This window comes from Bufo bufo, chromosome 1 (genome assembly GCF_905171765.1).
Source record: "Bufo bufo chromosome 1, aBufBuf1.1, whole genome shotgun sequence".
Taxonomy (NCBI): Eukaryota; Metazoa; Chordata; class Amphibia; order Anura; family Bufonidae; genus Bufo; species Bufo bufo.
In genome coordinates this window covers 189,984,409-190,007,523 of record NC_053389.1, presented here as the reverse complement: position 1 = coordinate 190,007,523, position 23,115 = coordinate 189,984,409, and the positions used below count along the sequence as shown (strand labels likewise).

The 23,115-nt window shown below is 44.8% G+C and overlaps 1 long non-coding RNA gene across 1 annotated transcript; it reads right to left on the bottom strand.

Annotated features, from left to right (window-relative positions):
* Positions 1 to 358: 358 nt before the first annotated feature.
* On the bottom strand, positions 359 to 22,228 carry LOC120986906. The gene is made up of 3 exons (XR_005775838.1): positions 22,218 to 22,228; positions 21,289 to 21,293; positions 359 to 491 (listed from the first exon to the last, which is right to left on the bottom strand). It is a non-coding gene; the product is annotated as an uncharacterized LOC120986906 (long non-coding RNA).
* Positions 22,229 to 23,115: the final 887 nt, after the last annotated feature.

Here is a 23,115-nt window from a genome sequence, read left to right as displayed (position 1 = left end):
ACACCTAAATGTACTGCTTATAAGTGTAATCAATATTGTACATGTATAACGATTCATGTTTTACAATTATTGTAACTGACATGTATCTGTCGATCAATATGGCTCAACGACAATAAAGATTTGTTAAAAAAAAAAAAAGCCGGGGGGGGGAAAGGAACATACTTCCAGATTTGCTTGTAAACTAGGTGAATCTTCACTTCCTGTGTCTGTTAAAATATGATTAAAGGTGATGTCCACCTTTAAAAAAAAAAAATAATAATATTTCCCCATTTACGCATCAGTGACTAAGAGCTATTTCTGTATACACACACAGAGAATGCTATCAATCACAGATTGCACCTTCCCCGTGTACAGCTACCAGTGACTGACAGCTATCTATGTATACACACTTACACAGAGAATGCTATCAGTGACTGATAAGACCTCTCATGTAAACAATGAAGTCAGAAATAGCAGAGATTTCAATGTATAAATTACAAGTTTTACTGAATCTTTTCATATATCAGTCTGCTCTGCTTCTTCTGCTATATAACATGCTGCCAGCCAGGGCTGGGACAAGGCCATTTGGTGCCCAGGGCGAAGATGGCAAACTGCGCCCCCCCCCCCCCCCCTTTTTAAGAAAGAATCAATGTTGTTTCAAAACAAGAATATACTTAAAGCAATAGAACAAAGGACTGTGGGACTTTGAAAGTCACAGACACTATAAAGTTCCCCCCCATCATCATGTGCCAGTATAAAGTCCCCCCCATCATCATGTGCCAGTTTTGTAATAAGCCCCCCCCAATGTGCCAGTAACACTATTGTAAAAAAAACCAAAAAAAAACACTTATACTTACCTAAGTGTCAGCGATGCGATGCAGCCTCTTCCTGTGTCCCACGCTGTAATGTAAGGCTCAGGCGGCACGATGACGTCATTGCGCCGGCCTCTGATAGGCTGCCGGCCTAGTGCCTGCAGCCAGGGGCGTACATAAAAATCACTGGGCCCCATAGCAGGAATCTAAATTGGGCCCCCATTCCCCTTTTATAGCCCCTCCCTTTGTTCCATGAACTATTCTTGCTGCTACGTTTTATAATTTATGCCATCAGGGCCGGAATGGGATTACAAAACAGCCCTGGCACACAAAAGAGGTATAATAGATGCAGATGTATATTATATACAGCAGTGTACAGTTATGTGAGGTACGCGGTATAATAGATGCAGTGTGTACAGGTATATAGTATATTCCCTAGTGTTCTGATATGTGAGGTACAGGGTATAATAGATGCAGTGTGTACAGGTATATAGTATATACAGCAGTGTACTGATATGTGAGGTACGGGGTATAATATATGCAGTGTATACAGTATATACAGTAGTGTAATATGTGAGGTACGAGGTATAATAGATGCAGTGTGTACAGGTATATAGTAAATACAGCAGTGTATTGACACCTCGTACCTCACATATCAGTACACTGCTGTATATACTATATATCTGTACACACTGCATCTATTATACCTCGTACCTCACATATATAGTATATACAGAAGTGTACTGATATCTGTACACACAGCATCTATTATACCTCATACCTCACATATCAGTGCACTGCGGTATATACTATATATCTGTACATATTGCATGTATAATACTGTGTAATATATGCAGTGTGTGTGCATGTATGTGTGTGTATATATATATATATATATATATATACAGAGCAGTGTATTGATGTGACACATAGAAGGTATAATACTGTAGATGCAGTGTTTATAGAAATATCTGGTCAGTTATGCATTATAGTCACTGTGAGGTACATGAGGTAGTGGTAACTGTCTGAAGTAGTATACATGAGTGAGCAATGAGTAAAAACAGGGCATGGAGGGGGGGGGGGGGGGGGTAAATGATGAAAAGTGGAGGACCTCCTCTTACCTCTCCATTCCAGTCTGTATGGATCAATACAGAGCTGCTTGTGAACTTTTAATACTTGCTGTTAGGGGTTGAAGGACCTGTGATGATGTCATCACAGGTCCTGGCAGATGTACCTTTGAAACCTAGGAACTACACCATTTTTGGTGCAGTTCCTTTGCTAGATTCTGCAGGACCTGTGATGTTGAAGATGATGTCATCACAGGTCCTGGCAGATGCACTGTTCTAACCTGGGAACTACACTTTACACTGTGCAGTTCCCTTACAGGACCTGTGATGACATCATCAAAGGTCCTTTAGCTTTAGAAAGGTAAACAGGAGTAATTAGGGGGCGGGGCCTCTCCTCCACTTCGGTGCCTGCCTGCAGCCTATCAGAGGAAAGGGAAGGGACACGCCTCTCCCTCCCCTGCACCTCCGCTGGCACAGACAGTTTACAATGGAGATGAGCGCAATGGAAGCGCTCATCTCCCTGTGCCCGGCGGCGGCTGCTCACTTGGGGGGGGGGGGGGTCATTTTAGTTGGGGGGGCACAGCATGATGTAGGGGGGGCCGTGGCTGGCACTTCACCTGCGCCCCCCTCCTGTCCGCAAATGGTAGCGCCCAGGGCACCCGCTCCTTCGGCCCCTGCCTTGTACCGGCCCTGCTGCCAGCAGATTGCACTGCATTTCCTGTTGACAGGTCCTCTTTAAAACCCTCTAGTGCAGCTTTAGCAGTATGTTTAGGGTCATTGTCCCGCTGAAACAGGTTTTCCCTCAAGAATTGTACAGTATTTACTGCCATCCATCTTTACTTCAATCCTGACCGGTTTTCCAGGCCATACCAATGAAAAACATCCCCCAGTCTAAAGGGGAACATTTAAATGTCTTGGACTAGCCTAGTCAAGGTCTAGACCTTAATCCACTTGAGAATCTTTGACTTGACTTCAAAACTGCTGTGCACTAACATAAGAGTCTGGTGTCTGTAATTGTAGCAAAAGGTAGTTCCGCAAAGTATTGACTTTCAGAGGGTGATCACTTATGCACAAGTTCTCTGTTCTTTTGTCTGAATTATTGTTTGTGTTGCAGTAAAAAAAAGTATTTTCACCTGCGATGGGCGGCCGCGCCCCAGGGCCCTACTATATCACGACCCAGGTGTAGGATGGCTGAGTGGTATAGTGCGGCCTATCTGTTTCTTTATGTGTCACGGTGCTCCTACCTGGATACAGCTGGACCCCAGGCTTTGGCTCCAATGCAATAAATAGGGGGAATAATTGACGAATAAGAGAATAACTGGAGTCCAGACCTTGAGATGAAATTTAATAGCAGCTTTACTTTGAATAAACGTTCTCCAAACAGTTTCAGGCTTTGTCTTGGTTCCAGCAGGCTATAGCATTAAACTGGCAGGCACTCTGCTATATCTCTGTTTCTCTCTGACTCTGCTGTACTGACAGGCTGGTTGCATAACTCAGCTTCCTATGTATGCTGCACTTCTTCTCTGTAGTCTGCCAAGGAATAGGTTAGAATCCTGGCAGCTCCAACATGGAGTCTCAACCAGCACAAACCAGAACTGCCACATTTCCTTCTGGTAGCAAGCAGGACTGGTCCACTTCGGCCCAAAGGGGGGAGAATGGTATGGTAAGTTCCATTCTCTCTAACGATAGCTCTGCCATTTACGCTGCCACCTGCTGGTGAACCAGGCACATTACATGTAATAAACAGTTACATAACAAGATTATGAATGCACATTGTGGAGGACCTGGAAAGACATACATAAGATTACATTATATTATCCCATTAGAGATAGTAGCAGGGTGCAGTAGTGGTTACACCACTCTGGGGTGTTACATACCTTTAAAGTAATAGACATGTTGTGGAAATCAAAAATTACCCCCCCCCCCCCTCCCCAAAAAAATACAAAAATAATTCAATTTTATTCAGGATGAAAACTGCTGAATTTTAGGATTTTAAATTTTTTTTTATATAGATAGTGGCATTCCCAAAACTTTTAAAAAGTATAGCAACCTTGTGTTCTTCCTCTAGGTTAGCCCACATCATGCAGCATGAGTGACTCTTGATTAACACAATGGAAACCAATATACTGATAAACCAATATCATCTGCTGCACTTTAAAAAAAAAAAAAAAGACTTGTTTGATTTTACTACAAGAGTGACCCAAGCTGAATGGTTGAATACTAAATGACATTCACTACAATGGTAGGTCTGTAACCTTTCCTTCACTGTCTGTTTTAGATTAATGTGATATCCTCCTGTCTGTGCCTTAAGGAGATTCCCAATTTATTTTATTCAGAGGCTAAGAATTACTGGCATTGTGACCTGTCTTATGTCCCGGAATTCAGTACATTGCAAACATTGGCTCAGGTTTCGGATGCTGTGCTTTTCTTCTGCATCTTTATAAGATGTCACTCTTGATAAGGGACTACCCCACTTGCCAACTGGCGTCCTACATGCCCCAGGCAGTTTAGACTGTCCCAAGTCAACGTAGACCTTGGCATGAAGATTACATTTTCAATGCAAGAGAGATTTGCAGTAAACTGTCTAAAACAAAAACTGTGTTTGTTGCCCATAGCAATCAATCACATCCTAACTTTCATTTCTTATAGCATTCTTGAAAGATGAAATCTGTGCAGTGATTGGTTGCTATGGGCAACAAAGACAGTTTTTCTGTAAGACGGTTTCATAAATCTGCCCTGTTGAGTCAAATATAGTATTAGACGCAATAGAACACTGGGGCAGATTTATCAAACTGTCTTAAACAAAAACTGTCTTTGTTGTCCATAGCAACCAATCACAGTACAGCTTTCATTCTGTATTCTTCACAGTTGTGCTGTGATTGGTAATTACAAAGACAAAAGGTTTGAAAAACAAAAACTGTATAAACCTCCCACAATTCTATTTTTTTTGCTTATTATTTTGTACCTCTTTGGCAAGTTCAATACTACAAAGACTTAAATTTGTGGGGGGGAAAAAATGGGATTTCTCAAAAACTTCAAAAATCAGCAGTGAGTTGATAAAAACTAAAATTATGTAGATGAATGATGATGGTGACTCGTCAGCTACAAGATCCATAATCCATAATTGAGTAGAGTAGCTAATATCAGCATTGATATTGCTATCCAGATAATTTATGGCATATCAACCTATCAGGAGCAGCTGGTGGTGGCAACAGTGAGGACGGTTTATAGAGAGAAGGCTGTGATGTGAGTAGCGAGGGTTCGAAGAGCGAGTGCTCATGCGTTCAAGTGGATGAGATATCTGTTTTTAAAATTTTAACTCCTGAAAGAAACTTTAACCATATTTAATGGCCATTAGAGGGGTGCACTCCTGCCTATACGGCCATTTATAAACGGGCCCATTGATTTCAATGGGGGCTATCTGGCCGTGAAAATGGGCAAAAATAGGACGTCCTTTTTTTTGGCGGCCACTATCCACTGGCCATTATAAAAACAGCCATGTGAGTAGTTTCATAGACTTTATTTGGTTCTAAAATGGCCGTGTGAATGTAATCTAAGGAAGGGATCACAGCAACGTTTTAGCATGCACGTGGAGCTTTTTTCAAGCAATGTGATATATGAAAAACAGGAAATACAGTTGAAACCAGAAGTTTACACACACTATATAAAAAGACACATATGCATGTTTTTCTCAATATCTGACATGAAATCAGAATAAACCTTTCCTGTTTTTGGTCAATTAGGATTACCATAATTATTATTATTTGCCAAATGCCAGAATAATGAGAGAGAGAATGTTTTAAGGCATTTTTATTACTTTCTGCAAAGTCAAACGTTTACATACATTTCATAAATATTTGGTACCATTGCCCTTAAACTGTATGACTTCGGTCAAACGTTTTTGGATATCCTTCCACAAGCTTCTCACAATAGTTGGTCGGAATTTGGGCCCATTCCTCCTGACAAAACTGGTATAACTGAGCCATGTTTGTTGGTCGCCTTGCTCGCACCTGCCCTTTTAGCTTTGCCCATACGTTTTCAATAGGCTTGATACAGTCCTGATCAAAAGTTTAAGACCACTTGAAAAATGGCAAAAAATCATATTTAGCATGGCTGGATCTTAACAAGGTTCCAAGTAGAGCTTCAACATGCAACAAGAAGAAATGGGAGTGAGACAAAACATTTTTTGAGCATTCAATTTAATGAAAACAATGAATAAACTGAAACAGGCTGTTTTTCAGCTGATCAAAAGTTTAGGACCACACCTCCAAAAAAAAAACTAAACCCCCCCCAAAACAGAAATCCAACTTCCAAACATGAACTCAGTAATGAGTAGCTCCGCCGTTATTGTTTATCACTTCAAAAATTTGTTTCGGCATGCTTGATGCAAGCGTTTCCATGAGGTGAGTGGGAACATTTCTCAAAGTGGTGAAGACGGCCGCACGAAGGTCATCTACTGTCTGGAACTGTTGTCCATTTTTGTAAACTTCCCTTGCCATCCATCCCCTAAGGTTCTCAATTGGATTTAGATCAGGGGAACATGCAGGATGGGCCAAAAGAGTGATGTTATTCTCCTGGAAGAAGTCCCTTGTCCTGCGGGCATTGTGTACTGTAGCGTTGTCCTGTTGAAAAACCCAGTCGTTACCACACAGGCGAGGGCCCTCAGTCATGAGGAATGCTCTCTGCAACATCTGGACATAGCCAGTGGCCGGTTGACGACCCTGCACTTCCTGAAGCTCCATTGTTCCACTGAAGGAAAAAGCACCCCAGACCATTATGGCGCCCCCTCCACTGTGTCGCGTGGAAAACAACTCAGGTGGGATCTGCTTGTCAGGCCAGTAACGTTGGAAACCATTAGGACCATCAAGGTTACATTTTTTCTCATCAGAGAATAAAACGTTCTTCCACCTTTGAATGTCCCATGTTTGGTGCTCTCTTGCAAAGTCCAAAAGAGCAGTTCTGTGGCGTTCAAGGAGACGAGGTCTTTGAAGACGTTTTTTGTTTTTGAAGCCCTACAGTCTCAGATGCCGTCTGATGGTTATGGTGCTGCAGTCAGCACCAGTAAGGGCCTTAATTTGGGTCGAGGATTGTCCAGTGTCTTGACGGACAGCCAATTGGATTCTCCGGCTCAGTGCTGATGAAATTTTTTTGGGTCTTCCACTTGACTTTTTTGTTCCATAACCCTCAGGATCATTTAAGAATTTAAAAAATTCCAAATGACTGTCTTACTGCATCCCACCTCAGCAGCGATGGGCGCGCTGTGAGAGATCCTGCTTATGCAGTTAAACAACCCGACCACGTTCAAAAAGGGAGAGTTTTTTTGCCTGTGCCATCACAACGTGTGACTACCTGACAGAAAATGACAATGAATCCACATCTTTGCACAGATTTGGGCTTTTAAAGGCATGTGGTCCTAAACTTTTGATCAGCTGAAAAACAGCCTGTTTCAGTTTATTCATTGTTTTTATTAAATTGAATGCTCAAAAAAATGTTTTGTCTCACTCCCATTTCTTCTTGTTGCATGTTGAAGCTCTACTTGGAACCTTGTTAAGATCCAGCCATGCTAAATATGATTTTTTGCCATTTTTCAAGTGGTCTTAAACTTTTGATCAGGACTGTATCAGGGCTTTGTGATGGCCATTCCAAAATATTGACTTTGTTATCCTTAAGCCACTTTGTAACCAGTTTGGCAGTATGCTTCGGGTCATTGTCCATTTGGAAGACCCATTTTCGCCCAAGCTTTAACTTCCTGGCTGATGTCTTGAGATGTTGCTTCAGTATTTCCACATAATCTTCTTTCCTCATGATGACATCTATTTTGTGAAGTGCACCAGTCCCTCCTGCAGCAAAACAACCCCACAACATGATGCTGCCACCCCTGTGTTTTACAGTTGGGATGGTGTTCTTAGTCTTCCAAGCTTCTCCCATTTTCCTCCAAACGTATCAATAGTCATTATGGCTAAAAAGTTCAATTTTAGTTTTGTCAGACCACAGGACATGTCTCCAAAAATGTAGGTCTTTGTTCCTGTGTGCATTTGCAAACATTAATCTGGCTTTTTTATGATTCTTTTGGAGTAATAGCTTCTTCCTGGCAGAGTGGCCTTTCAGCCCATGTTGATATAGTACTCGTTTCACTGTGGATATTGACACAATCTTACCAGCTTCCGCCATCATCTTCACAAGGTCTTATGCTTTTGTTCTTGGGTTGATATGCACATGTTGGACCAAAGCACGTTCATCTCTGGGACACAGAACCCGTCTCCTTCCTGAGCGGTATGATGGCTGGACGTTCCCATCTTGTTTGTACTTGCGTATAATTGTTTGTACAGATGAACGAGGCACCTTCAGGTATCTTGAAATTGCACTCAAAGTTGAGACAGACTTGTGTAAGTCCACAATTCTCTTCCTGATATCTTGGCTAATTTCTTTAGACTTTCCCATAATGCTACAAAAAGAAGCAGTGTGTTTCAGGTGTGCATTTAACTACATCCACAGGTGTGTCTCTAATTAACTCAGATGTTGCCAACAAACCCAACAGAAGCTTCCAAACACATGACATCATCATATGAGCAGTCCAGAATATTTTTTTAAAGGCATAGTAATCTCAGTGTATGATTCTCTCTCTTTCTCTCTCTCTCTCTCTCTCTCTCTCTCTCTCATTATTCTGGCATTTGGCAAATAATAATAACTATAGTAATCCTAATTGACCAAAAACAGGAAAGGTTTATTCTGATTTCATGTCAGATATTGAGAAAAACATGCATATGTGTCTTTTTATATAGTGTATGTAAACTTCTGGTTTCAACTGTACATACACAGTGTAATGACATCATAAATGGAGTAATTAAGCACAAAAATATAGAACCAGATCTAATAAAAAAAATTGTGAAAACGTGGGTGCCCTGAATAATAGTATTTATATTACTGCCAAGAGAGTATTACAGCTGGAGAGCCACAGGTTGGACACCACCACACTACCACTGGCCACTTTGTTGGGTATGTAATCAGCCATGGCAAATATGAAAGAGATATGTAGAGAATAAATGCTTATCAGCGTTCATATAAATCAGTGTCATGGATGAATATGAAGATAGAACACTTGGGAGACACATGGATGTGCAGTGTCCTCTTTATGGAGACCTCTCAAACATAACTTAGATCTTCAAAAGCCTAAACGGATGCACAAAATGGGAGATGGAGAACATCATTAATGTGCATCAACCTCCTACACACAACTAACATGCTACTTTTGTAAAGCCTATGTACATTTTCATATAATGGACATCTGTACATTGTGTTGGCAACAGGCAATTTTCTCTTCTTTTCGTCATGTTGTTTTTTTTCTACTGGAAGCTACTTAACGATTAGATTCATCTTGCACCAGACATATCCAGAGTCAATGTCTGGTGGGCTGTAATATTGTTAAAGGGGCAATTATTCTCCATTATATAATATTATGTCTTATATTAATTCTTACATTAAAGGAAGTGTTTTAGTTTAAATATGCAGAATAAGAATGTACTGGCACACAAGTTTTCCCTCCTGTCACGGAACCATGAACCAGACGTACAACAAGAGATAAGTGAAAATAAGAAGGCTTTATTGAAAATAAAGCTGTAAAGCAAAAGTCCAAACGAATGGTGAAACCGAAGCAGAGTCTTGAGAGGCAAGAGATCAGAAACCAGAAGGGTAGTCAGACGAAGCCAGGATCAGGAACCAGCAGGGTAGTCAGACGAAGCAAGGATCAGGAACCAGCAGGGTAGTCAGACGAAGCCAGGATCAGGAACCAGAAGCAGCAGCAGTCTTAGAAGCATGTGAACACAGGAGGACCAAGCAAGGAACTGAAGCCACAGACCTCCTATATATATGAGCTAGGCATCCAGCTCCTCCCAGTGGGAAGGAGGAGCCGCAGGGTGGAAGGCTACAAGAAACCCAGAAACCAAGATGGCCGCCAGCACATGTCAAACGAAGGAGAACAGCAAGAAGGTAAGACCATGACAGTACCTCCCCCTCAAGGGCCCCTCCTCCGCGGAGCAAAAAACGGTTTCTGAGGGAAGCGTGCGTGGAAGGCTCGGAGCAAGGCAGGAGCATGGACATCTGCGGAGGGAACCCAGGAACGCTCCTCTGGACCATAACCACGCCAATGGACCAAAAACTGCACCCGACCGCGGACCAGGCGTGAGTCCAGGATATTGCTCACCTCATACTCCTCATGATTGCCCACTCGGACCGGACGAGGCCGAGGAACCGAGGAAGTGAAACGATTACACACAGTGGCTTCAACAGGGAGACATGAAACACGTTAGAGATCCGCATGCCAGGAGGAAGCGCAAGGGCATAGGCTACCGGGTTTACCCTGCGAAGCACTCGGAAGGGACCAACAAAGCGAGGCGCCAGCTTGGGAGTGGGCACTCGAAGGTTGAGGTTGCGGGTGGACAACCATACACGGTCTCCGACCTGGTAGGAAGGAGCAGGCGCTCGTCTGCGATCAGCCTGGAGTCTCTGGCGCTGCGCAGAGGCCTCAAGGGACTTCTGGATCTGTACCCAAGAAGCACGTAGGACGGAAAGGTGATCCTCCACCGCCGGAATATCCTGGGGAGAGAATACCTCCGGTAACACGGCAGGTTGGAACCCATAATTGGCCATGAAGGGAGACGTCCCAGAGGAAGAGTTCACCGCCGTGTTCCTGGCAAACTCAGCCCAAGGCAGAAGGTCAACCCAATTGTCTTGGTGATCGGAGACATAGCAACGAAGGAATTGCTCCAAGGCCTGATTGGATCGTTCTGCGGCCCCATTGGACTGAGGGTGGTAGGCCGAGGAGAAGGAGAGATGAATCCCCAACTGGGAGCAAAAGGCGCTCCAGAACCTGGACACAAACTGACTCCCCCGATCCGACACAATCTCCTTGGGCAAACCGTGCAACCGGAAGACCTCCCTGGCAAAAATCGTGGGCAACTCTTGTGCAGAGGGTAACTTCTTGAGAGGAACACAGTGGCACATTTTGGAAAACCGATCCACAATCATGAGAATGACCGTATGGCCTCGGGATGCAGGGAGGTCCACAATGAAATCCATCCCCAGGTGTGACCATGGGCGCTCCCCGGTGGCTATGGGTTGCAGAAGGCCCAACGGAAGGTGCCGAGGGGACTTACTCTGGGCACAAACGGAGCATGCCGCTACATATGCGGCGATGTCGGAACGTAGGGAAGGCCACCAGAACAGACGTGAAACAGCCCAGGACAGCTGATTCTTTCCAGGATGCCCCGCGGTCTTGGAGTTATGGTAGGTTCGCAACAACCCAGTGCGCAACTCCTCAGGCACAAAACATCTGCCGTTGGGTCTCCCAGAGGGAGCACCAGATTGAGCCGCCAAAATCTGCTCACCCAGGGGAGAGGTCAGGCTGGTGCGAATGGCGGCCAGGATCTGATTCGGAGGTATGACCGAAGTCGGAATCGACTCCTCCCTGGACAGCTCGGAGTACTGCCGTGATAGGGCATCCGCCCTGATGTTCTTGGAACCGGGTAGGTAGGAGACCACGTAATTAAAACGTGACAAGAACAGAGCCCATCTGGCCTGACGTGGTGTCAATCTCTTGGCCTCAGAAAGGTAGGTCAGATTCTTATGGTCCGTCAGGATGAGAACCGGAACCACCGAACCCTCGAGCAAATGCCTCCATTCTTTAAGGGCCTGCACGATGGCCAATAACTCCCTGTCACCAATCTGATAGTTGCCCTCCGCGGAAGACAGTTTCCGGGAGTAAAACCCACAAGGAAGCAGAGGACCCTCTGGTGTTCTACGCTGAGGCAGAAGGGCGCCTACTCCCGTCTCAGACGCGTCCACCTCGAGGACAAAGGGCAACCCAGGGTTGGGATGCGACAGAATCGGAGCCGACACAAAAGCGGACTTTAGGGCCTCAAAAGCTCGGATGGCCTTGAGCGCCCAGACCTGGGAATTACTGCCCTTCCTGGTCAGATCCGTGAGAGGCTTGGCCAGCATGGAAAAGTCCCTGATGAACTTCCGATAATAATTGGCGAAGCCCAAAAAGCGCTGCAGGGAACGAAGACCACTGGGCTGGGGCCACTGTAAGACAGCCGAAACCTTCTCAGGATCCATGGAGAACCCCTCAGCGGAAATTATGTAACCTAAGAAGGTTACCTGGGATCGGTGAAATTCGCATTTCTCAAGCTTACCGAACAGCTTGTTCTCTCGTAACCGTTGCAACACTCGTCTGACATCCAGAATGTGGGCCTCCATGGATTCAGAATATACCAAGATGTCATCCAAATAGACCACCACACACTGCTGCAACAGGTCACGGAAAACATCGTTGATGAATTCCTGAAAGACTGCGGGCGCATTGCACAACCCAAAGGGCATAACCAAGGATTCATAATGACCGGTCCTGGTGTTAAACGCGGTCTTCCACTCATTGCCCGCCTTGATCCTTACCAGGTTATATGCCGCCCTCAGGTCGAGTTTGGTAAAGACCGTGGCCCCTTTAAGGCGATCGAACAGCTCGGAAATCAAGGGTATCGGGTAAGCGTTCTTGATCGTGATGCGATTGAGACCCCTGTAATCGATGCAAGGCCTCAACTCACCGCCCTTCTTTTTCACAAAGAAAAATCCAGCCCCTGCCGGGGACGAGGATTTGCGAATGTGTCCGCGTGAAAGCGCCTCCCTCACGTACTCCTCCATGGTCTCATTCTCCGCTACCGACAGTGGATAGACTTTGCCACGAGGAGGAACGGCACCAGGTTGTAACTCTATGGCACAATCGTATGGGCGGTGCGGAGGTAGGGCAACCGCGCGCACCTTATCGAATACATCCCGGTACTCCTCGTATTCAGGAGGCAACAGAGAGTCCGAGGAAGTACACAGCAACTTGACAGACCCATGGATGCAACTAGCCCCACACTGCGGTGACCACGAGAGGATCTCGGCCGATCTCCAATCGAAAGTCGGATTATGCTTCTGGAGCCAGGGGTACCCCAAGACCACCGAGTAGTGTGGAGACGAAATAACCTGGAGACAGACCGACTCTCTGTGAACGGCACCAATGGCTATCCCCACTGGAAGGGTCTCATGAGTCACGTGTGACAACAGAAGGGGTCTGCCGTCTATCGCCTCAAGAGCCAGTGGGGAACCTCGAGCCTGCAGAGGAATGGAATTGGCGGCAGCGAACACACTATCAATGAACAAACCACTAGCACCAGAGTCCACCAACGCCTGGGTCGTCACCGAGCCCCCGACCCAGGAGAGGACAACAGTGATCAGTGGTTTGTCAACACGGGAAACCGGGGACGAGGAGACTCCACCCAAGATCTGCCCCCGACAGGATCTCAGGTACGAGCGTTTCCCGGACGGTTCGGACATGTCAACCGAAAATGCCCACCGAGACCACAGTACATGCATCGACCCTCGCGTCTCCGGAGTACCCTCTCCCCCTCGGACAGGCGAGCAAACCCCAGCTGCATGGGTTCACCTCCAGACAAGTCATCCCCAGAAGGCGTGGGAGGAGAGGGAGGCACGGGTGGGACAGCAAACGTAGGCGCCAATCTGTTAGAAGACCTCCGCAGGCTCTCCTTAAAGGAAGGTCTCTCCCTGAGTCTGGTGTCAATCAAAATCAGGAAAGAAATAAGAGACTCGAGCTCCACTGGTAGGTCCTTAGCTGCAACCTCATCCTCCAAGGCATCCGAGAGACCATGAGAGAAAGCAGCGACCAGAGCCTCATTATTCCAGCCCACCTCTGCTGCCAGGGTACGAAACTCAATGGCGTATTCAGCTACGGATCGTGAACCCTGTCTGATGGACATAAGGAGCTTCGCAGCAGAGGCAGCACGAGCCGGCACATCGAATACCTTCCGAAGAGAAGCAACAAAACCGGAAAACTCGGCAACCACCGGATTGTTGTTCTCCCATAAAGGGCTGGCCCAGGCCAAGGCCTTGTCCGAGAGCAGCGAGATCAAGAAGCCCACCTTTGATCTCTCAGTAGGAAAGGCATGTGGCAGCAACTCGAAATAAATGCCCACCTGGTTAAGGAAACCTCGGCACTGAGTTGGCTCTCCCCCAAAGCGCTGTGGAAGAGGGGCAGAACCGGTCATACCCCGAAACACCGCAGGCGCAACAACAGGTGTCGGGGTAGACTCTTGCGCAACAACCGGAGCGGCAGTAGGAGCGACAACCGACCCATCGGCAACGGGAGCGAAATGAGCCGTGCGTTCAAGCAGGGTTTGCAACGCCACAGCGAACCGACCCAACAGGTGATCCTGCTGATCAAGTCTGGCAACCAGCATGGGTAGCGAGGATGGCCCTGTACCGTCAGAACTCATGGCTTGGTCCTAATGTCACGGAACCATGAACCAGACGTACAACAAGAGATAAGTGAAAATAAGAAGGCTTTATTGAAAATAAAGCTGTAAAGCAAAAGTCCAAACGAATGGTGAAACCGAAGCAGAGTCTTGAGAGGCAAGAGATCAGGAACCAGAAGGGTAGTCAGACGAAGCCAGGATCAGGAACCAGCAGGGTAGTCAGACGAAGCCAGGATCAGGAACCAGCAGGGTAGTCAGACGAAGCCAGGATCAGGAACCAGAAGCAGCAGCAGTCTTAGAAGCATGTGAACACAGGAGGACCAAGCAAGGAACTGAAGCCACAGACCTCCTATATATATGAGCTAGGCATCCAGCTCCTCCCAGTGGGAAGGAGGAGCCGCAGGGTGGAAGGCTACAAGAAACCCAGAAACCAAGATGGCCGCAAGCACATGTCAAACGAAGGAGAACAGCAAGAAGGTAAGACCATGACACCTCCAGACACATTGACAGCAGGAGACAGGCCTCATCATAAATTAGGCGCTTCCGCCAGCAGCGAAGATGCTATCATAGACCGGCATAAAAAGCCAGTCTTTGATAAAAAAAAAAAAAACATATATGTATCAGAACCATACTATTTAGAAGTGGGATTTTATGTTTTCAATGTTTTATTGTGGTTTCTATTCGAATGATCGTCTCAGTCAGTGATTTGTTCTTTTTAATAAATTTGTATTATAGATATATGCTGTGGGTTACTTGAGTGCCCGTACATTTTTAATCTTAGTATGTATTTAGTTTTGCAAAGACTGGATACTCTGTAGTGCAGTGCATTTCTTATCTGGAATATCTGTTCCAACCAATGGGCCACTCTTGTCCAACGTTCGGCTTGTTTAAATATTTTTGTCGCATGCCATTTGTACAGTAAAACATTCCCCCTTCATAGCAATTTTTAGAAGTGGTGAGAAAAGGGGGTCGTACCATGGGCAGGGAGTGGGCCGTGCCGCAGGGCCACCACATTTATCTTTTTTTACACCAGTTTTCTGGGTGTGGTGTGGTCTAAAATTGTGGGCGTAGTCTCATTTACCATCTTCTACGCCTGTTTCAGACGTAGAAAAAGGTCTTAATGTAAGACAGCTCAAAAGCTGTCTTACATTTAGAACTGGCAGAGGATTCGCCGAAGTTATGAAGAGGCCGGCACCTCTTCATAACTTCGGCTGAACCACCACCAGCGCTAGGGCTTTATTAAGACCAGCATCTAAAATGCCAGTCTTAATAAATGTGCCCCTTAATTCTACAGCAGCTACGAGGCACATCTCGGCTGAAAGATGCGCCAAATATATGAGAGGTCTGCACCTCTGCATTCATTTTGGAGCATCCTCAGGCAGTACAGGGAGAATCAAGACCGGTGTACAATATGCCGGTCTTAATAAATTTCCCCCACTAGTTTTTTATTGTAATGAAAATTCTAAAAGAAATCTTATTTCTCCTGACATTCCTGTTTTAGTAAATATCAGAATTCCCGAATTGCAAATTCACAATTCTATGTTGTGACATTCCTTTGTTATTCATAGAAACATAGAATGTGTCGGCAGATAAGAACCATTTACTGAATACTATGAATAGCCCCTGGCCCTATCTTATATGAAGGATGGCCTTATGCCTATCCCATGCATGCTTAAACTCCTTCACTGTATTTGCACCTACCACTTCTGCAGGAAGGCTATTCCATGCATCCACTACTCTCTCAGTAAAGTAATACTTCCTGATATTACTTTTAAACCTTTGCCCCTCTAATTTAAAACTATGTCCTCTTGTAGCAGTTTTTCTTCTTTTAAATATTCTCTCCTCTTTTACCTTGTTGATTCCCTTTATGTATTTAAAAGTTTCTATCATATCCCCTCTGTCTCGTCTTTCTTCCAAGCTATACATGTTAAGGTCCTTTAATCTTTCCTGGTAAGTTTTATCCTGCAATGCATGTACTAGTTTAGTAGCTCTTCTCTGAACTCTCTCCAAAGTATCAATATCCTTCTGGAGATATGGTCTCCAGTACTGCGCACAATACTCCAAATGAGGTCTTACTAGTGCTCTGTAGAGCGGCATGAGCACCTCCCTCTTTCTACTGGTATTGCCTCTCCTTATACACCCAAGCATTCTGCTAGCATTTCCTGCTGCTCTATGACACTGTCTGCCTACCTTTCAGTCTTCTGAAATAATGACCACAAAATCCCTTTCCTCAGATACTGAGGTTAGGACTGTATCACTGATTTTATATTCTGCTCTTGGGTTTTTACGCCTCAGGTGCATTATCTTGCACTTATCAACATTAAATTTTAGTTGCCAGATTTTTGACCATTCCTCTAGTTTTCCTAAATCCTTTTCCATTTGGTGTATCCCTCTAGGAACATCAACCCTGTTACAAATCTTTGTGTCATCAGCAAAAAGACACACCTTACCATCGAGGCCTTCTGCAATTTCGCTGATAAAGATATTAAACCATATGGGTCCCAGAACAGATCCCTGAGGCACTGGTAACAAGACCATGGTCTGAATATACTCCATTCACTACAACCCCCTGTTGTCTGTCCCTCAGCTACTGCCTAATCCATTCAACAATATGGGAGTCCAAGCCCAAAGACTCTAATTTATTGATAAGCCTTCTATTTGGGACAGTATCAAAAGCCTTACTAAAGTCTAGATATGCGATGTCTACTGCACCTCCGCCATCTATTTTTTTTTTTTATCACCCAATCAAAAAAATCAATAAGATTAGTTTAACATGATCTCCCTGAAGTAAACCCATGCTGTTTTTCATCTTTCAATCCATGGGATTTTAGATGTTCCACAATCCTCTCCTTGAGTATGGTTTCCATTAATTTCCCCACTATTGTCAGGCTTACTGGCCTATAGTTGCCCGATTCCTCCCTACTACCTTTCTTGTGAATGGGCACATTTGCTAATTTCCAATCTTCTGGGACAACTCCTGTTACCAGTGATTGGTTAAATAAATCTGTTAATGGTTTTGCTAGTTCACCGCTGAGCTCTTTTAATAGCTTTGGGTGTATCCCATCAGGCCCCTGTGACTTATTTGTATTAATTTTAGACAGCTGACTTAGAACCTCTTCCTCTGTAAAGACACATGCATCAACAGATTCATTAGTCTTCCTTCCTAACTGAGGTCCTTTTCCTTCATTTTCCTTTGTAAAAACTGAACAGAAGTATTCATTGAGGCAGCCAGCTAGTTCTTTATATTCTTTCATATATTCCTCCTGGAAATGTATGAATAAAATGACCACATCATCTTGTCAATAAGGTGTGTCACTGCACTCTCCAGTGCTGACAATGTCAGACATTTTGGGACACACCCTTATTGACAAGGAGACGGTAACACTGAGTTGTCAGTCTATTCACACATTTCCAGGAGTAATAACAGAGAAACAGCACAACACAGAGTTTTAAGAAAAGATGCTCCAGAACTATTATTTTATGAGCAATATAGGGTTTTGTTTTGTTTTTGCCAAAAAGAAAAGTCAGGCGAGCTGAAGTTCTCTTAAACTCCTGTTCATATGTCCTATTAGGATATTAAGCATCCATAGAGAGGGATCCCCTGCTCAGCACCCCCCCTAACCAAACAAGATAGCTGCTTGCAGGGGAGTAGCTAACGGCTCGTGGGCCCTGGTGCAAGAGTTCAACTTGGGCCCCCTTCCCTCAGTGCTTTTTGGCCAGGGGCAGGGGTGCACGGCAGGGGTGCACATAGCCTTCGTACTGCCTGAGGCAAAAATTGAAACGGCACCCCCACATGCCAAATTCTTGACCTAACCCCTTACCCAAAAAAAATCACAGAAAAAACTAAGATAAAAACATCCTGCACGGTATGATATACAAATCTGCGGATGTCACTGGCCATATTATTGAAGAAAATCACAGAAATAAGATAATAATGCACTTAGTAAAGTAGATGCAAGCATTATATATGGACAAAGTCCTCACTCTGATATGATAATATCTGAGACACTTAGCCAATATATTTTGATCAGAACACATCTGAGCCCGCCTACCAAGTCTATGTAGTATTTGCTTGAGGGAGTGGCACCTTCAAGTGTGAATGTGCACCTATTTTATCTTGGGAGTAGCATTCCTCTGCACTTTTGCCCTTCCTATCCAATAGAGCGCCTTGATTAGGTGGTACATATAGGTGTGCTTGCTCCTCCTCCCATTGGTTGCTTGATGCACATGGAGGTGACTAGGAGCAGCACACCATATGTGCGGCGTCTGCGCTCCTGAACATAGAAGCCCAATGGCTTAGGTAGGTTTAGCGTAGGACCCGCCTGACCTGAGACCACCTTGGCGCTTGGTAGGCGGGCTCAGATGTGTTTTGATCAAAATATATTGGCTAAGTGTCTCAGATATTATCATATCAGAGTGAGGACTTTGTCCATATATATATATACGTATGGCGACTGTAACTTATCTCTGTGATTTCATGTAACCATCTGTATTTTTAGAACCCATGGCAGCCTGGGTGGTTCTGCGGGTATTTTCGCAAATATGACAACAGGAAGTGTTAGTGCACTGGAGCAGGGGTACTTTGAAGTCTGGACATTTTTGGACATTTTCCCCAATGCAAAGTCATCAACTCCTTACTTTATTTCACTTTAAAGGGTTAACTTGCACTGACTTATACTGTTTAATACTGTGAAACTGCATTTTACATGTCTGTGTGATATATACCCTGTTCATTTGCACTGTATTTGTAAGGGACTGTGGAAAGGGTTAAGGAATACTGAGACTTTTGGGACTTTCTAGCTAAAATGAGAACCTAATCATTTTCCACAGTTACCATAAGAGTTAAAGATGAGCATGTTTTGGAGGTAAAAGTCAGACTTGTTTACTACAAAAACCAGACAGACTGACCTTTTTGATGTCTGGTTTAGCTAGGCTGTTATGTATGAGGACTTGTTTTTATTTGGAAAAACTGCTTTGTCATTCCTATTAGGTATCATTGAAGTTCTAATGCAAGTCTATGACAGATGCAAATTGAAATTTTGTATCTGTTTGGGCTGAGTTTCTCCACTCCACACCTCCCAGCAGAAGGTTATAGTTTAGCTACTCACTGCCTCTCTCCTTCGTGCGGATCAAAATATTCAACGAGGCGGGGGGGGGTAGGTTTGTATGAACGTTGAGCCAATAGCAGGCTGCGACGGGACCGAGCCTCCCTAGCGTCACACTGTGGCCTGCTAATGGCTGCACACCACTGATCTTTTGATCTGCCTAACGGGAAGATGCAGCGGCGACTGTGAGGGCATCAGAAGCAATGCGGGTGCCGGAGAGCTGGGTAAGTATGACCAGTATGAGGGGCCCAAGCATTTTGAGGGCATTATAGGGGTTGGATAAGCCCTTTAAGGAGAGCAGTCAGGGCCCAAGTGCTCTGCAATTAGTGATCAGTGCTTAGAAGAAGAGACTCTATCACACTGAATGAGTGACCAGAAGACTTTGAGACGGGGATACTCTGCCACAGACCCTGGATCACCAGCCTTTGACCAGAATACCAGCCATCTGAGAGTTATAGAGACAGCTAGCTCAGGCCTTTCCTCAGCACCAAACCTTCTTCCAGGGAGAAGACTGGAGAAGCCACCTCAGTGCCTTGTATGTATTGTTTTGTACTTGAACTCCTACAGTAAAGAAGCACACTGGTTTACTGCAGAACCTGACTTCTATCCGTATGAGCAGACCCAGATGGTAGGAGGGTTCATATACAGGAATCTGGGCCCTAGCTGACCCTGAATATCCCTGGATTAAAGTCAGGACTGAGACACCCTGTTCATCCACAACAATGATGAACAGGAGTCTCCACAGGCCTAGCAGCAAGGAGAGGAGAAGACAGTGAACAACAACTGGATCGGTAGGTAAGAACCCAGTGATACAACAACACACCAGAACAACTAGCACTTACCTGCCGCAGCAACAGGAAGGAACACTGACACCAATAACTCCCTGGACCCCCATGCGGACAGGATGTATGACAGCACCAGGCAGAGCTGATCACTGACTTGTGGTTCCCCCCTGGGGAACTCAGGAGCCCTCCAGGAGCCCTCTCACCAAATGCACAGACAGACAGGGGAAATGTCTAGAAAACATGCTGGACTACAAACACCAACAGACCAGACATGTAACAACAACTAGACTTACAACAAAACCCCAAACAAATCCCACACCATACAAAGAGACATGTAAGGAAGGGTAGAGGATATAACAACAATGGGAAGACATTGATGTTAAACTAGGTGGCCCTCACACTGGACAGATGGAATATCCAGGAAAGGAGCAAGGCTCCAGCACCAACCAAGGATGGAATACCACTGACCTCGTTCTCACAGCAACAGGATAAGTAGAGCCATGAGACCACACCCAGATCCACACCTTAACCCCATAACCACCAGACTGGGGAGAGGGCAGGAAACAGTAGCAGTGCACACACATGCAGAAACAACACATTGCCCCAGGCAACTGCATGCACGGTAGACGTATCATGGCAAACTACACCGGGAACGAGACCCAGCCGTGACACTAGGTAAGTGTTTTTGTTTTAACACTACAGGGCTTCACTATTGTAAGGAGGGCACTAAGGGTTCAACACTAATGTAAGGGGGGCATTAAGGGGCATTCTACTGTGAAGGGAGCACTAAGGGAGCATTCTACTGTGTGGGGGCACTAAGGGGGCTTCACTACTGTAAAGGGAGCACTAAGGGAGCATTCTACTGTGATGGGGACACTAAGAGGGAACAACTACTGTGTCGTGCACAGTACTTTACTATACTGTAAAGTAAACTCTTGACTCCTCCTGTCCAGCACCAGTAAGCATTTTATTTTCCTATTTTCACATGACTGAGTGGATGGAGGGTTGTATGGTGAGCATGGGCAGTCTTCACTAGCCGCAGGAGGGGGGTTTCAGGGAAGTTGCTCAGGGGGCCCATTCAAAAAGGTTCTATGTATCCCGGTAGAGATGAGCGAACCGGTCGAGATTTGTTTTGGGTCCGGTTTGTGGAATTTTTGAAAAAGTTTGGTTCATACCCATCAATTTAGGTCAAACCGAAGTTGCACCAATTGCCCTGAAAGTTGATATATAACCCCCTCTTTTTTTCCTCCAACATCTCCATGCTCTGGAAGGCAATGACAGCAATAGTAAATGATGTCTGAGTGACAATGACATACATAGCTATGGGTAAATGCACATTTGACGCGTTATCATACAGCGTGTTTAAAAACACACTGTGCTGGCACATGTTTTAGTATTAGTACATCATGATGATAGAGTGGGCACCGGAGCTGTGCACGCCCAATCAATATAGGGGTCTGGCTGTAACTGTCAGCAGGACCCCTTCTGTATCTGCCGGCATTGCTGTAAATGCTTATGCCGGCGGGTTAAATGCTGCAGCATATAAGAGGATAGCAGAGCAAGGGGGCTCCCTCTGCCTCTCCATTGGCGCCCCATGCTGCAGTGACAAAAAAAAATTGCATCTAAAATTCTAATCCATCTAACATCCAAAAAAAAAATATAACATTTACAAAATGATGCCAACATAAAGTAGACATATGGGAAATTTATGAGGTATCACGATCTGATAAATATTTACCTTTATAAATTAAGGTAAAACATATCAACTTAAATGAAGTATAATATGCCACGAGCAAAAAAAAAATGTTTTAATGGTTTGGATAACTAAAAGCGCTCCAGAGTTATTACCACATAAAGTAACACAGTTAACTGGTCAGGAAAGTGAAAACTGGCCTAGGGTAGAAGGGGTTAAACACACACGTTGTCATGAGAAGAAATAAAAAAGAACGTGATGGTTGGAAAGTAACATAAGTGGCATGATGCAAGTCGCAGCCTCCACACAACGTGATGGTAGGTAGACAGACAGAGAGACAGCAAGAGTGCCAAGATGGGGCACCGGCAGCAAGAAGAGGTCTATTGATCACATTCAGCCTGTCTGGACTGTGAGAAAATGTCTATGTTGATGCATTTATGTTGCTTAAAGAAATTTAACACCCCCCACCCCTCAAAAAATTTAAATTTCAACCGCGTTAACCACCCCTAAATAATTTAACATAAAACACCAGAGAACATTCTTGTTTGGCAATAATGAAACAAACACTTCAATGGTTTTAATATTCCAGACACATAGTAAAAATATTTTAAAACTGAACCATGATTTATTGTAAAACACACCCAAGTGGTGTTTTCTTCCAAGCAGTTCAAATCTATCGGCTCCTATTACACATTAGGGTAAAACATACACTACTCACAAAAAGTTAGGGATGTTTGGATTTCGGGTGAAATTTATGGAAAACGTAAAACGTTAACGCTACAGTGATATTATATCATGAAAGTAGGACATTTAAGTAGAAGCATGCAATTGTGATTTCTTTATCTCAAACAATTTATTGAAACACAAAATGTCAATGTCTCAAAAACTTGTCATGTGGCGTTGAGTTTGACGATGACGTCTCATGCTGTTCACAAGTCGACTTATTGTCTGCTGAAGCATGGCATCCCACTCTTCTTAAAGGGCGGCCCTCAGGTCACTGAGGTTCTGGTGTAAGGAGTTACGAGCCTCTACACTGTGATTCAGCTGATCCCATAGGTTTTCAATGGAATTCAGGTCTGGAGAAAGTGCAGCATCCGTTCCCTAATGATGCGAACTCGATGAGCTGTCGCATTGTCGTCTATGAATATGAAATTAGCCCTGTGTTGTTCATGCAGAGGCACAATGACTGGATTAATGATGTTATTCAAGTAGTATGGGCTTGTCACTGTACCACTGACAAAGTGTAGGGCAGTTCTGTATTGACTAGATACACCTGCCCACACTGTAACACCACCAGCAAAGGCTCGTTTGGTGACAACAGTGGCAGATGCATAGCTCTGTCCTTGATGTCTCCAACATCATTGGC